Here is a 14,344-nt window from a genome sequence, read left to right as displayed (position 1 = left end):
GGAAGACAAGTGGCCACTCGCTGTGAGCTGATGAAAAAGTTAGCGCAGTTCCTTGGAAGACAAGTGGCCAGGGCTACATCTCCGGTCCAGCTCTCAGTGGTGGCCTTCTTTTATTGTGTCTTCAAAGCAGAGAATTACAATGGGGAGCTCAATCTGAGTCTCCTGAAATAGAATTTCTTAGCAAGGTGGTTCTTGGATTCCCCAAGCCACTGGAGTGCACAGACTCTTTTCCTTACCAGCGCTTTGACCTCTCTGGCCTTAAGGGGAGGAGGCCAATGTGGTGCTCAGTTCCCGATAGATCCTCTCAGGGATTTTTCGATGCTGCCTTATGCTGCAGGTCAGCTCGGTTCTCTGTCTTTCTGCTTTTTGCTTTACTGTCTTCTTCACTTTTGCTTTCTTTGTCTTTGTTTCCTTCTTTTTCTCTGTATATATTATGTTCTGTCTGTTCATGGCTTTAAAGCCAATCGGCCTCACAACTGTTCAATTTCCTTTTTGCCTCCGTTGGATCACCTGCTGCTGTTCGCTTGGAATCCCCTGTCTCTGCATCATGGTCATTGGCTCACAGCGAGTGGCCACTTGTCTTCCAACGAACTGTGCTAGCTTTTTCCTCGTCAGTTCGATTCTTTGGTTACGTCGGGAAATGACTCATCCACCACCTCCACGTCAAATCGGACCTCAAATTCTTACATATTGCGGCTTAATCCCTCGTCAATTCCAGTTTCTCCATCGGGCGCATTCTTAGTTGTTAGATTTGGAGCCCCTAGATCCAACGCCATTCGCTTGTTTCACGCGGTTGACTTGCTCAACTGTTAGCGCACGATGAGTGACGGTTTTCTCTCTCCTCCGCCACCCACACGTCGGGCATTGAGTGGAATCGCTCCTTTTTCGCCAAATCTGCTTACTGCCCAAGGGTGCCCCTGATAAATACCGCCAGTTTTGGAGCACGGGTCTCACCTTTAGCCTTTAACCTTTTCCCCACGGTTTTCTCGGCTCCCATGCGACTGAGTGCTTGGGGCCTCTCCTTCTCGAGGGGTTTTTCCCAGCGAATCACGCATAAGAAACTGTCTCATTTTCCCGGTCCGGGCTTCCTAGGGGCTAGTTTCGCCTCCTGTGCAGTCTCCATGGGCCTCGGTCAGCGCGCTTTGACTGAGGTCCTCATCATTCCACGTTGGCTGCGAACTGCCATTGTTCAGAGGTTTTTCTGATCGCTCCATGCTCTTTGAATTTGAAGTTTTGTCCTGATTTGATACAATGATGGTTCTCTGATTTTTGTTCATGGATCCAATTTGGATCAATGTTACATATATTTACTTACAAAAGAAAAGGGAATATCTTATAACAAAAAACTAAGGCTACTTGCTTTGAGGTTACATCTTGACAATTTTCTAAAAAGCTCACTAAGCGACTAAATGCAACAGTCTCATAAGCAACATAGGACCATAGCAAAACAAATATTTGATAATAAATATTAAAAAAAATTCCATTAGGATGCTTCTACCTCACACACCTTCAACACACCTTCAATTTGTTGAATCTACATCAACTCTTTGACATAAATATTTCAAGAATTTTGAACCACTCACTAAGATCTTGCAATTGCAAGTATCTACATTAACCCTTTCACATAAATATTTCAAGAATTTTGAACCACTCGCTAAGATCTTGAATGGAATGTAGTAAAGAGCAGAGAAAACGGATAGATGTAGTTTAAGGAGGCGGTTTTTTGGTTTGGAATTCTATTTTTAAACCTATAAATAATCAAGTTTCGTCAAAAACTCAAGAGGATAACTTAACATTAAAATTTGTCAAATTTTTAATCATTCTGCCTTTTTAATCAAATTATCTACCAAAAAATCTGGGGAATAAAACAGAAAATCGACTCGTTTCTTAAATTACGCGAAGCCTGCCGACAACTTCGAATGAGTTGTTACGATATTATTAGTCCAGACTTTAGTAAACCTATTTTTTCTAGTTCTTTTCCATATCTGATTCAATGCCCATTGAAGAAATGGTGTATTTATACCTCTTTCTTCTAAGTTTAGTGACCTTGATTCATTTGTTTGATTATTCATGAGTGTATACAGCTGCTAGTAATAGCCTTGTCACTCCATCATGGGCTGCATTATCCAGTTTCAATATTCAAAATGAGAAGTTTCAAGATTCCATCCAGGATTTCTGTATAGGGTGGAGTGTCTGTATATTACACAAAGGTAAACTATGTTGATGGTTTGGAACAAAGCTGCATTAGTGGTGCCCAATGACCAGCTACCCCTCATCTTCACTTTATTTCTCACATTCTTCTTCTTCTTCTTTGTGATCAAGAAGCACAGAACTAGAAATAGGGTTTCGCGGGGAATTCCACCCGGTACGTTCGGATGGCCTCTGGTTGGTGAGACGTTAGATTTTTTGGGATGTCAAAAGAGGGGCACTCCCCATGATTTCTTTGACAGTCGGACAGAAAAATATGGCAACGTGTTCTCCACTTCCCTCGTTGGCCACCCGACTGTCACACTTTGCAGCGCCGAAGGCAACCGCTTCGTGTTCACCAAAGAGAACAAACTTGTGGTCATGTCATGGCCCACCTCCGTGACAAAGATCTTAGGAAAATCTCTGAACAGTGTCACTGGAGAAGATGCCAAGAGATTGAGGAGAATGTTGATGACGTTCCTGAGGCCGGAGGCCCTTCAGAAATTTGTGGGGCGAGTGGATTCGATCACGAAACGTCACCTAGCCGAGTACTGGATCGGTAAAGATGAGGTCACGGTTTTGCCTCTGATGAAACGCTATGCTTTCTCTATAGCTTGTGACTTGTTCGCTAGCATAACGGATCCTGACGACGTAGATAGGCTTGCGCATCATTATATGGTGCTGGAGAAAGGATTACTGCAGACTCCCATAGATCTACCCGGTACGCGATATAATAAAGCGAAACATGCAGCAAATGCCATTCGCAAAGAACTTGACGATGTTCTTCAGAAGAGGAAAATCGCGTTACAGGAGGGAAAGGCTTCTCCGGAGCAAGATCTGTTCTCCTTCCTGCTCTCTCATGTTGACGAGCGTGGTGAAAGGGAATCCCTCACTGATGACGAAGTTAAGGACAACTTCCTCCTGCTTCTATTTGCAGGTCAAGGCACTATCAGCTCAACATTAACAGTGTTGCTTAAATTTTTGGCAGAGAATCCTCAGTGCTACGAAGAAGTCTTGAAAGGTATTTACATCGAAATGATGCCCTCACTTCGGATTTATTAGGAATGTTTGGTCTATGAAGCATTAAGTCTGATAAGATATTGTAGAGAAATGAAATTATTAAGATAGGTGCGGGTTAGTCTTAAATATGTTTTATTAATAATATAAATATAGATAAAAAAATCCAATGAGAATTATGATTAAGGTCGATTGAATTGATTTATTAGATTTTAAAAATTAAGGTTTTTTAAGAATATTTTTGGAAAAGAATATTTCAATTTTTAGATTATCATATATATTTTTCTGACTTAATAGTTTAGAAAAGTTTTCTGGTAACATATATTTCCAAATTGAGCTAGATTTTGAGTATAAGTAGGGTATTTTAAAGAAAGTTGTTTTTTTGTTTTTTTGACGGTCACCATTATGAAATATTGCTTTATGCCATTATGTTTGGTGAGTTGTTTAGTTATGTAATTGGCATATGTTTGGTGAGTTGTTTAGTTATGTAATTAATAAAAATTGGTTTGTATTCTAGTAATACTGATTTTGTTTTTTGCTCTAGTCAAAATTTAGAGATCATTTTGATCTTCTAATTTAGAATTGGTCCATCTTTACAATATCTTAATCTTTTTTTATCCCCTAACTCTTTATTGCACCAATAATGCTTCTTCAATTTCGAAATAATAATATATTTAATATCGAGAGTACTATATAAAACAACATCTTCTTGTATTCTTCAAAGTTTTAGGAAAAAATTGAAATCTTTATGTTATTTCCACTTGAGCAACTAGTGGTTTTTGTTGAAGTTTGAAACAACTTTATAGAGAGGTATTGTCACCCATGTTCTTTATCTTGTTATTTTACATTAAATACCTTATCACCATGGTGCCAATTTCCATCTTCTATGAGGACAATAGGATAGGTTGTGTTTAGTTTAATTTTGAGATTATAAGTTAGGAAATTCTTTTGGATATGTTCTATTTTTTCCATTATTCTCTAGAGATATTGTATTCTCAAACTTCACATCCATAACAAGAGTTATAGCGAAAGTATCAAAACAAAGGTTTTTCCTATCTCAACTTACACTTGTTTTTGAGCCCATTATAGAATTTCCATCCTTAAGTTTATCCCTTTCTTAATGATATAGTTATGATCGAGTTTGTGATGACTATCAATTCAAAGATATTTAAAAGAAGAAACTTAGGTCATATAAGAAACTATCATAGATAATATTTTTGGAATTAATTATCACAGTTTCATTTTGTCAATGTTCATAGATACCTATATTAGAGTAGAAGTCCTTGAGGCTTCTTATTTTCTTTTCAATGTCATAGGGATTCATTCCATAAGAAAAATATCATCAACATGAAGGTTATACCAATAAGAGTTAGGAACAACCAACACCTCCCAAACAACATTTTATTTTATTAATGTATATGTTAAATAGGATAGGGGACATGGGACAACCTTCCTTGAATCTTATATTACAATTAATTTCTTCTTACTATTCAACATCATTCTTAAATTGAGCAATAACAGTCTCATAAACATTATTACAACAAATTTCAACTCAAAAGGAACTTTTGGCTCTTCTAACCTATTCCAATGATTATCCCTAGTACCTATGCACTGTGCCATAATCCTCTCTAAGATAAAAAAAAAAAAAGAGAGATTAGTTTTATTATTGTAACATTTCTCAGTAGTGATCTTAAAGGTAACAAGGTGGTAAATAGTTGAATGATAGCTTCGAAATCCAAGCTTGACTTTAGCTCCTTTTCCATGGATTTCAAGGTATATGCTAATACTATTTTCTTGATTACTTTCATATAACTCAGTTGCGATAGGGATAATCATAATGGTGCTATAATTGGAGGGATTGCTTTTATCTCCACTTTTAATGATAAGACAATGAGGCTTTGAGTCTGTGGTTAAGGGAAGCCCTACTTGACTTTAAATTGAAGAGCTTTTGTATGCGAGGATGAGGATAAAGGCTCCATTCTTTAAGGTTATGGCTTGGTATTCTTATATGATCTTATATTTCCCCTATCTAAGTCATTTAAACCCAAGCTTTATGTCTAAACTCTTCCATCTTTTATTGACTAAAATGTGTATTCATAAATATTATTGGTGTAGGAATTCCAATCTTTAAGTGGAATCATTCTATTTTCTTTAGTTTTGTGAGTCAAAATTTACCTTGAGAATCTATGAGGATTTAGCTTTGATATAATTTCTTTTTATTTATTTATTGACTTATTTATCTTTTAGTTAGGGCTCTGTATCTATTTTATAAGATTTTAAGAATACATTGGAGGCATCCTTTATTTTTGCCTTATCATAGAGTTTTTTTTCAATAAAAGCATAAAGAGTTGTTATGAAACTATGAAAAAGATATTCAAAAAAAATTCCCGCAAAAAAAAGACAAATTTTCTTTAGTAATGAAGCAATTACATTTTGTAGATGCATCAAAATGAATTCATTTCAAAAATCTAAAGTGATTGACTAAACAAAACTACAAAATCCAAGACATATGCTTCCCCATTGTGAGTAGATAATATGTCTCTAATACATATTACATCATCATAATATATAGTATCAATCATAAAGATGCAGAAATATAAATAGATATTATAGTCCTCCATGAGCATGCATATAAATATGCATAAGACAAAAAGTGATATCAGAATATTGCTAGCCCCAAACAAGCAATTAAGCATAAGAAGTGATGTCCGTGAATGGCCTATGGAGGTATTCCTATGTGTTTCTTCCTAGTTGCTCGAATATTTTCCACTTCCAAAGAACTTGTTGAGCACCTGATTTAGATAGTTTATATGCATTATATGTTGATGCATTGTGTTCCATGTATATGCGACAACATGAAATTTGAGTTTAAGAGTGTTTTAAATGAAGAGCCTATGAAAAATAAATGTCTCATTAAAAAAATTTATAACGATCAAAGAGTTCCCAAAAATCTGAAGCATATGGAATCAATTTTCAATGGCAACCAATAAGAGAAATTTTAGGGCAAGTAATTCAACGTAGTTGTTTGATACTCTACCAAAACTAAGTTACATTTTGAAAAATTGATGCTCCTATAGGAACACAATAATCCCATCACTACACATTACACTTTCTAAGGAAGCACCAAAAAAATAGGCCCATGGAGTAGAGGTGTCTATTTCTTCATATATGATAATATGAGGGGCATGCCTTGAGGCAGACACATGAAGCATAGAGGAAGTCGATACGAATACCTTGTCCACTGATGAAGGTTTGTCTTGGAAGATGTATTTGTTTCTTGCAAGCCACACACCCCAAAAGATGAGTGGAGGAATGTTTCTGTACTTATTTTTTAGGAAGCCACACCCCAAGGAACTCTCAGCTTGGGGGTGAATTGGAGGAAACAATTCTAGGTTGGGTGGAGAGAAGGTGTGAATTTCCAAGTATCATGTTGATAATTTTATTTACATTCCTGTGTTTTTCTTATCTAAAATAAAATATGTGCAAATGTTACTTTATCTGGTTAAAACATGTGTTGTCGGGTAGTAAAATCTAAAATGAGAATAGCATGTTAGTTCCAAGTAGATTTAGAACTACTTGTGAAAGCATTGGTGTACAAATATAAAAGGAAATCTTAGGATTTCATTAATACCACATATTAGATCTCTGAAATCTCGATGACTAAGAATGTTGATAGTAGATGTCTTATGAATTATAAGAAAGGGAAAAGATAGTATTAATAGTGGATTTTTCATATGGACTTTGAACATTACAATCAATTACGTGAAATGAGTTATTTACTCATGAAAAGTAGAATACGAAGAACTGTGACCTTCATGAAAAGTAGAATACGAGGAACAGTGACCTTGTGTGAGGGTTAGTTATAGGATTTCTTTAAAACTTTGTGCAGGAATACCTTCTGTGTAATGGTTAGAATAACTATGCACACAAGAAATTACAATTTATTAAGTGGATTAAGTGACAAGGGATAAATGTGGCACTTAAGGTAGAAGTTGTTAAGACTGTGAAATCCAAAGGAAATTACTAGATGAACTAGTGATGGAAGTAGAGTGAAGATGGTCAAGAATTAACAATTAGCCATGAGCAGTGGAAAAGTGTCTGAATGGCGAAGGATTGTATGCTTACGTGAACTCAAAATAGGGGCATGTAATAATAAGAACAACTAGGGGAGAAATATTTTCAACCTCAAACGATTAATATTAAATTCTATGAAGAAATTAGGTGCGACTATGCACCCACCAAACTCGTTGTCACTATATGTGGAAGTACTTTCAATAGAAAATTGGGTAGATGTACCAATTTAATAAGCATATAAAATGAAGGAGCTATGCATGCACATTAGAGAGTGTAAAGACGAAATTGTGCAAACAAATCTGTAGCATAAACTGAAAGTGTTGGGTAGATATCATACATTAAAATGACTGAAATATTGGAACACCGGCATGCAGGAGAAGTTGTTCTCGAATACAACAAAACCATTAAGTGCACCCAGTATTATCAAATACACAAAATAATAGTTAGTACATTACAAACATTATCCCTTCTACAGAAATTAGGGTCATAATACAGATTAACTGTGGGCATAAAGAACCTACCATGTAAATGTGTGAACCAGTAGCTAAGCAGGGTAAAATAAATGATGCGAAGGGTAAGCTTGCATTAAACAAATATCAGTTCATATACAAAAAAATAGAGGTTCATTGTATTGAGGGAAATAGCTATGTGTTAACCGAACAAACATTAACTACAGTGTTAAATGTTGTTCCAATTCTCTAGTAGAAGAGATAACTGCCTTGAGGGTTTCGCCTCAGGTAAACATCAATTGGTAAGGAGAAACAAACTCAAACTCTTGCGGTAAAAATGAGTTTGAACCTCAGAAAAATAGGTTATGTCGCTTCTGCCATAAGGATCAAATTACACCAACCTATAATAAAGGAAGCATGAGTAGAGATATCGAAGTTGAAGCATCAACTAGTTGTATCATGGAAGCGAGCAAAGATTTACCTGTAGAAAAGAAAAGGACAGAAAAATGAATTAAACCCACGAAGCATCAGTCATATTAAACCAAGGAAACAAGATGATCAAATAAAACCAATCTTTACCTTTGGGCTGCCTGGGAGAAATTCGAGGAGGCACCAGTCCCAAACTCTATTACAAATTATGATGGGGGTTAATAACAAAATCAAAACAAAACCCTACGTTAAGGGAAACTTGATTTGTAGCTCAGCAATAGTGAAGTCTACATGTGTGTTTTCTAAATGGAGGGATTTCCCTGAAATTAGCAAATTGGGCACACTAATAGAAAATCCTCTAGCTATGTTCTATCCATCAGTTAGAGGAACCTGTAAATTTTCAGAGTTTAGTGTCCCTGAGGAATATTAACAATTCGGAATGTCTCTGTGTAGATTTTTATTTCTAATCCTATTCAATACCTTACATTAGATGCATTGATTTCAGTGTAAACGTTGATTTATGGTTTGATGCAACTATATATATGATGTAAATTAATTTCAAAGTCATTAGATTAATATTGTGCATTGGTTTCAGTGTAAGCACATCTCTTCCCCCTTCATCTATATCTCTATCTCTCGTTGTCTGTCCTTCTTTATCTCTCTATCTCAGCCCCCAAACATACACACCCTCTGTCCATATATATATATATCCCTCCCTTTTCCACTCCCTCTCTCTCTTCCCCTTCTCTCTCTAACACTGCTCTCTCCATATCTATTTCTCTTCCTACCTCCCTATTGCTGTCTCTCTCTTCTTCCTTCTCTTCCCCATTCCATCTATATCTCTATTTCACCCCCAAAACATACACACTCTCTCTCAGTGTAAGCACACAAACTTTATTCATGACGTGAATTGACTTATGTGTTACAATAATTCAACCATAAATACAATACTTGAATTTTAATCCTAAATAAAATGTTCACTTACTCAAAATATCTTCTTCCGGAAAATCTTAACTATTTGTAATTGGATACATTCTTATTATTCCCATTTTCCATCATTCAACATTATTAATCACTTTGCATTCAAACGTAATGATAGAAAATAACTAATAGGTGCGAAAAAAAGAGAAAATAACTAATAGGTGTGAAAAAAAGAATAGTGGACTATATTCTTATTATTCAAATTTTCTATTATTCAACATTGTTACATTGTCACTTTGCACTTAAAATTTTATGTCATCATTTTTCATCATTAAGTTACTAAGTGTCTCTCTCATCTCAAAAAACTGTGCTAACTAAGAAAAGTTAAAATTAAATTGACCAAATTATTCTTAGACATATTTAGCATATTTAAAATGATCAAAATAATCAGATGTTCAACAAATTTTGTATGACCGCACACGACTAAAACTAGCCTAGATCCATTTTGTATGACCACACACGACTAAAACTAGCCTAGATCCGTCTTAACCCCAGATCTATCAAGAGCGGAGAAGAATCAAACCTCTCGAGGAAAAAACCTTTCCTCAAATTTTACACTCAAAAAAAATATATTTGCACCTCTAAGGATTTGATCCCTTAAATACTTGATAGATCCAATATTAAAATAAATCTAAACTAGTTAAATATATAATTATTTTAATAAAATATAAATTACATTACATCTTCTCTATATCTTTATTAAATTTAACTATAAAATATAAGATATAATCCACAAATTACAATAAAGTAATACCAAGAATATTAATATATTCAAAACTCGTTGGAAAGCCGTTTCCATCCGCTTGGCCAATATTTTTCTTTAATAACAAAAAAACTTATTTTATTTATTAATTTTTATATCTTAAATATGTATTAAAAAACAAATATATGTAGCTTAAGATCTAAGTACCTAAAATATCTATAGGCAGCCAATAGCTGAAATATATGTAGCTAGGATTTTAGGTAGCTAATTTTATATCCTAAATATTTAGAGGAAAAAATATATATAGGTTTTATAAAAAATGTGTTATTAATGAGAGTTTACTTCTTTTTGGTTTTGGGTGGCAAGTTATTGAAGATTAAAAGTTTAAATTTTGAGAATATAAATATAGATGAAAGTTTAGTTTTCATAGTAAAATTTTACATTAATAAATAATTCATTTTAATCCAGTGACCTGAATTACTTTTTTACATGTTATTATTAAAATAACAATTTTTTCGTTTTCTTCTTAGGTTTCTATCGCCTTTTTCCTAACTTATGTGTTTTAGTGATGAACTTTAAACTTTATTTGATGCTTATGAGATCCTAGGACAAGCTAACCAATTGATCTAATTTAAATTTATTTATTTATTTATTATATATTTTATAAATAATTTTGCATGTTAGTTTTTTTTTTTATTTATTTATGAGATTTTAATATTGGTTGTGTAGTTGATTCCACTTTTAAAATATCTTTTTTTATTATTTTTTTAATATCTTTTATTTATCCTAATCTGTGTGGTAAATATTTAATACTTTTATATGTGAATGATTCAATGATCTAGAAAACAAATATTTAAAAAATTTAACGTGTTATTAAAATTTTTACATTTAAAAATATTTAATTTTTTTTTTTTAAAAGAAAAAAATCATATATTAAGATCTAGAGTAACTTCCTACTTATTAAAAGGGGGTGTGACTCTCTCGGAAGAATATATATTACAGGATTATAACAACATCATTACATCATCGTTGCGGCAACATATGATAACATATCATGTATTTGCGATTCGAACAGGGGTGTAGAGATCATTAATGAACCGTCCCAACCACTAACGTCCGCAACCAGTAACTTCCTACTTCTTATACTTCTAAAATTAGTAATAATGCATATCTTGCTCACCCTTAATTGTAACAAGTTAACAACCTTAATGGAAATATCCATCCCATGGATGCAAACAGTAACTTCCTACTTCTTATACAACCTTTCCATCCCATGGATGCAAACAGTAACTTTCTACTTCTTATACAACCTTAATGGAAATATCCATCCCATGGATGGAAACAATAACTTCCTACTTCTAAAATTGGTAATAATGCATATCTTGCTCACCCTTAATTGTAAGCACCTTAATGGAAATATCCATCCCATCCCATCCCATATCACCTTACCATGTTATTTCCCTACCACTAAAGCATCGGTGGTAGCAGTTCCAGGTCGTCCACGAGTAGTTTCCCCAGCATGGCACATATCATGAACTCTTGCGATAGACCATAGGATCAACCATGGGGCATATCCTATCATGTCCTTCACCTTCCCACACAGGTCCTTCCCTTTGATGCAAGATTTTTACCAAGAATGGCTCCAAAAAATAAAATATTAGGGTAAGAACCTGATAATTTATTATCCAAGCGAATTGCTGGCATTTGTCATTTGTATTATGGGTGAATTTAATACCTCAAACACATTTGAAAACAACTTTTCAAATCTTAACGGATACTTCACCTGCATCGGGTGACTCGACAGAATTCTACCGTTGTGATCTCGCGATGGCTATGTCCGTTAGGGCTGTCTGCACTCTTCATCCAGCGTATAGTGCGGCTATACCTTAGTGAGATGGTCTCTCTCCTCCCCTCAGCTTATGGCTATATTTTTTGTTTTTTGTTTTTAATTGAATCGGTAACCGTTAGAGAACCGGTTTTTTAGACAATAGCAATAGTAGTTGAATTTATTTTGATTGTAAATTTTGAGAATATTTTGAAATTTAATTAACAATAATTAAATTAAACAATTAACACTATTATTTATTAATTAACATTATTGTTTATTAGTAATTTATAATATAATTAATTTAATTAACACAGTTAAACTACTAAAAAATACAAAAACATACCATTTTTAAATTTAATCAATCACTTTCCTTTTTTGTTTGAAATTTGCAGAGCAATTAGATATAGCAAATTCAAAAGAGGTGGGGCAACCTCTGGAATGGCCAGACTTCCCAAAGATGAAATATTCGTGGAGAACTGTTCAGGAAACGCTGAGACTACAGCCTCCTTCTCAAGGAGGGTTTCGCAAGGCTATGGAGGACTTTACATACGAAGGATACACAATCCCTAAAGGATGGAAGGTAAGTCCCTACACGAACATGAAATTTGTGTTTGGCGAGAGGCGTTTATAGAGATTTGCTTACAGTTATTGCGAGGGGCATGTGCAGGTGCTTTGGACTGTGAATTCAACCCACAGAAAATCTGAGTATTTTAGCAATGCAGAGAAATTTGATCCATCGAGATTCGAGCGAGCAGTGCCTCCTCCCTACACATTTGTCCCATTTGGAGGTGGGCTGCGAACATGCCCTGGCAGTGAGTTTGCTAGAATGGAAATTCTCGTTTTTCTGCATAATATCGTGAAGAATTTTAAATGGGATTTAATGAATCCACGGGAGAAGGTGATCCTGGACTCTGTCCCTACCCCTGTCGAGGGGCTGCCTATTAGACTTCTTCCACACTCTAGGGAGGGGAGTTTATAATCTGCTATTTGATGTTAAAATAAATGTGTATGAACGCTACAGAGCTAAGGATGTCATAGGATTCTAATCCTAATGCAAATAATGAGCTACGATTGGATTTCTTGCAGGTTATGGGCAGAGGGGTTTAAGCTCCAATGTTCGAAATTAAAATAATTGTGTATAAACCTCATAAAGTTAAGGAGCTGTCACATGGGATTGTGATGCCAATACTTCCTGCATGATGAGGGAGTGTGCTTTAAATTTTGATATTTGATGCTATGAGTAATGATTATATTAACCAATGTGGTTATCAGCATTATTTGTTATTTTATCATTTGTATGATAATTTTATAATGGTATTAAATAAATATAAAATGAGAAATATAAATTTAGAAATAGAAAGAAAATAATATTTAAAAAATATAATTAAAATATATCACTATTTTATTTATGATTTTAACATACAAATTTGAATTAATATTAATCTTCCAAACATTGAGCTGGAAACATAATTATATATATATATATATATATATATATAGTTAGTGGAAAAGCAAAAATTTAAAACAAAAAGCTAGAATTTATTGTTAGCCAAAAGTGAATGGAGATGAAGTACAAATGAATGCTTGAGATCCTCAACTTGATTATAAAGGGTCAAAATGGGAGGTAAAATGTTAAGGCTTAACAATGTTATTTAAAAATTTGTTTTTTTAAGAAGGATTTTCAAATTATTTTATTTTTTTTAATACAAATGAGCAGGTCTTCTACTAAATTAATGTAAAATATATAGGATTTTTATTAAGTTTTTTTTAAAGGAGGAATGATAAGTTGTTCTAAAAATTCTAACTTTAATACTATTGTAAATGGCTAAAATACATGCATTTTCTAAAACTCGCTTAACAAAAAGACAAATTTACAATAGGATGTCATGATCAAAAGGGAAAAAGAATTTCTACTAGGGGCTTATATGTATATCAAGTCGTATATTATCAAGAGATTGGCTAAGTGTTGTGTTTGTATGGCTTTGGTTTTCATTTGTCTTTCGTTGTGACTACAATTAATTTATTTATCTACACAGTGCGTCAATTTCGTCATCCTAATAATTGACTTTAACATTGAGTGACTGAAATTTATCCATGAGAAATATGCATTCATTCGGTGGTGGAATTTCTAATTCAGGTCCATATTTTTAAGGTGCAAGTCTTCAAATTTTTGAGGGAACTCATTAGAGTGCTACTACCACTTGTTACTACTAGAGGTCGTTTCTGAGATGACATTGGAAAGTTTATGAGAAGAGGGAGCCAATTTATAGTGAGGATAGGGTGCATAGGATACTAGGGGTTGGTGTGAAAGTGACAAGGAGAGGCTAAAAGGCCATCATCCGAGAGAAATCCAAATGAGTATGAGAGAGCCATCTTAATATTATAGGGAGGAGCTAGAGGAGATATAAAGAGCACAGGGCACTGATTATATGATAAACATAAGAAGGAATATCAAGGAGTTTTCCAATACTGGGCACAAGACTATATAATACTATAGGTGGTAGAGAGAATTTCCACAAAAATACTAAGAAATACCTGAGAGCACGAGGAGAGCTAAGCTGCCTGAGGAGACTCTCGTAAAATCATACCCAATATAAAATTGCACCACAATGACTAAGACTAAAGAGAATTATGGCTTGTTGAACTGACAGAGAGACCTGCGGTCCACTAGAGAAG

General features: G+C 34.2%; 1 pseudogene; it reads left to right on the top strand.

Moving 5' to 3' along the window:
* Window positions 1–2,217: 2,217 nt before the first annotated feature.
* LOC149163756 (cytochrome P450 716B2 pseudogene) lies at window positions 2,218–12,647 on the top strand (annotated as a pseudogene).
* The last annotated feature ends 1,697 nt before the right edge of the window (window positions 12,648–14,344 follow it).

Source organism: Pinus tabuliformis, chromosome 5_1 (assembly GCF_031772625.1).
Source record: "Pinus tabuliformis cultivar Carrire ecotype Pingquan chromosome 5_1, CPIR1, whole genome shotgun sequence".
In the NCBI taxonomy this organism is placed as follows: domain Eukaryota; kingdom Viridiplantae; phylum Streptophyta; class Pinopsida; order Pinales; family Pinaceae; genus Pinus; species Pinus tabuliformis.
Note: the sequence above shows the minus strand (reverse complement) of the source record. Positions and strands in the feature narration are given on the sequence as shown.